Source organism: Mandrillus leucophaeus, unplaced genomic scaffold (genome assembly GCF_000951045.1).
Source record: "Mandrillus leucophaeus isolate KB7577 unplaced genomic scaffold, Mleu.le_1.0 Scaffold157, whole genome shotgun sequence".
NCBI classification, from domain to species: domain Eukaryota; kingdom Metazoa; phylum Chordata; class Mammalia; order Primates; family Cercopithecidae; genus Mandrillus; species Mandrillus leucophaeus.
The window spans coordinates 207,861-210,346 of NW_012101554.1; the positions used below are offsets into that span (position 1 = coordinate 207,861).

The 2,486-nt window shown below is 49.8% G+C and overlaps 1 protein-coding gene across 2 annotated transcripts in view; it reads right to left on the reverse strand.

Annotated features, from left to right (window-relative positions):
* The window catches only part of GLT8D2 (glycosyltransferase 8 domain containing 2), an 85,184-nt gene extending 82,922 nt beyond the window's left edge, over positions 1 to 2,262 (reverse strand). For both annotated transcript variants that reach the window (XM_011975495.1, XM_011975493.1), the window contains exon 1: positions 2,027 to 2,262. The gene's annotated coding sequence lies outside the window, so the exon portion shown is untranslated. The remainder of the gene's footprint in view (positions 1 to 2,026) is intronic.
* Positions 2,263 to 2,486: the final 224 nt, after the last annotated feature.

Sequence of the window (2,486 nt, forward strand, 5' to 3'; positions counted from 1 at the left end):
GCATGCGCCACCACACCCGGCTAATTTTTGTATTTTTAGTAGAGACGGGGTTTCACCATGTTGGCCAGGCTGGTCTCGAACTGCTGACCTCAGGTGATCTGCTCTCCTCAGCCTCTCAAAGTGCTGGGATTACAGGTGTCAGCCACTATGCCCAGCCTGAGAATTCTTTTTTAAAAGGTAGAGAGTTCTCTTTCAAAAAGAAGCTTAGATGGATGAGAAGGTGGAGAAGCATGCTGAGGTTTAAGGGAGTTGGGTGAATGAAGCATATAAGAGAAATTGAAAATGGTAAAGGATGAGGAAAAAAGAGCTTTAGGAAATTTACTATACAGTGTATTCTCCTTTCAGTACCTCTTGAGAATCTGAGGTAGGGATTTAAATTGCTTTCAATTTTTTCTTCCACTGGACTTGTATCTCTATTTATTTTATTTTATTTTGAGACGGAGTCTCATTCTGTCGCCCTGGCTGGAGTGCAGTGGCGCAATCTCCACTCACTGCAAGCTCCGCCGCCTCCCGGGTTCACGCCATTCTCCTGTCTCAGCCTCCCAAGAAGCTGGGACTACATGCGGCCGCCACCACGCCCGGCTAATTTTTTTGTATTTTTAGTAGAAACGGGGTTTCACCACATTTGCCAGGATGGTCTCCATCTCCTGACCTCGTGATCCACCCACTTCGGCCTCCCAAAGTGCTGGGATTACAGGCGTGAGCCACCGCGCCCGGCCTTATATATCATTGTTTAATAAAAATAGAGATGGGATCTCACCATCTTGACCAGGCTGGTCTCGAACTCCTGGGATCAGTGGATCCTTCTGTCTCAGCCTCCAAACATGCTGGGATTACAGGTGTGAGTCACTGTGCCCAGTCCTTTTTCAATTAAATTTTTTAAAAATAACTTGTGCATTTTTAAGATATACAATATGAAGTTATGATATATAGACCAGGGGTCTCTAATCCCCAGCAACCAGTCCTCGGTCTGTTCGGAACTCCCATGACCTCCCGAGCTCCGCCTCCTGTCAGATCAGCCGCGCATTAGATTCTCAGAGGAGCTCAAACCCTACTGTCAACTGCCCATAGGAGGGATCTACATTGTGTACTCCCTATGAGAATCTTATTCCTGATGATCTGAGGTGGAACAGTTTCATGCCGAAACCATACCCTCCACCTCCCTGCCAAGTCCATACCCCCCACTCCCCTGCCAAGTCCGTGGAAAAATTGTCTTCCATGGAACTGGTTCCTAGTGCCAAAAAGGTAGGGGACAGCTGATACAGACAGTCACAAGGTTACTATAGCGCAGCATATTAACATATCCATCATCTCATATAGTTACCACCAACCCTTTTTGTGTTTCTGTGGCAAGAGCAGCTAAAATCTACTCATTTGGCATGAATCCCATATGCAGTGCAATTTTATTCCTAATGGACTTGTGTGATTACCTGTAGGATCAAATCACAGGGCAGCTAGGCCTTATTAAGAGTTGCATTGGCTGGGTGCGGTGGCTCACGCCTGTAGTCCCAGCACTGTGGAAGGCCGAGGTAGGAGGATCGCTGGAGCCCAAGAGCTGGAGCTCGCAGTGAGCTCTGATAGCGCCACTGCATTCCGGCAACAGAACCAGACCCTATCTAAAATAAATAAATAAAAATAAAGAGTTGCGTAAGACTGCTATCAGAGGCAGTATTGTACAATGGTTGGATATGACTGCTATCAGAGGCAGTATGGTATATGGTATAAGGGCTTGGGGGTTCTGGAATCAGAAGTCCCGTGGTTGATTCCTGGCCCCAATCTTTTTTTCAACACCTTTCCTTTGTGTCCCTCATAAAATTACTTAACTGCACTGTGCCTCATTTCTCCATCCACGAAAGGGAGATAACAGGAGCCACCTCACTAGATTGTTGGATGGATTACACGAGTTAATACACATGAGGCACTTAAGGCATTCCTGGCTGTGGACAGCCCTCACTTGTTAGCTAGCAATCAAACAGAAACCTACAAACCATCTCTTCTCTGCTTAAGCCAAACAAACCAAAAATACCTCTTGTGGCTCACGGTTCCCAAGCTTCCTGGCATGGCTCCCCACAAAGCTGCCCTCGGTTCGCCCTGGCAGGCTTTGTAGCGACCTTCCCTGCCCGGGTCCCAGTCACGGTCGGGAGAAGCGGCCGTGGCCCGGGCTCGCGAGGCGGGCTCCCGCCCGCACCCTCCCTTGCGAGGTCCCAGCCCTGCGCTCCCAGCTTTTCGCACCTCTACACGAGCTTCTCTCACGTTGCTTGTGAGACTGCCTCGCCCACACATCCTAGATGCTCAATTAAAGTGGACGTAAAGGAAGATGCTGTGCCTTCTCCCCAAAATACCGAACGGGAGGCTGTGGGTGGGGACGGGAGACGTGGTCAGTGGGAAGTGTCCTTCCACCCTAAGGTGCGTTGCCCCGGGTGGCCGCTGGCCACGTCGCCTGGGATGGGGGTGGGGCTCCCCTCTCAGGACCCCCCCTTCTCCGG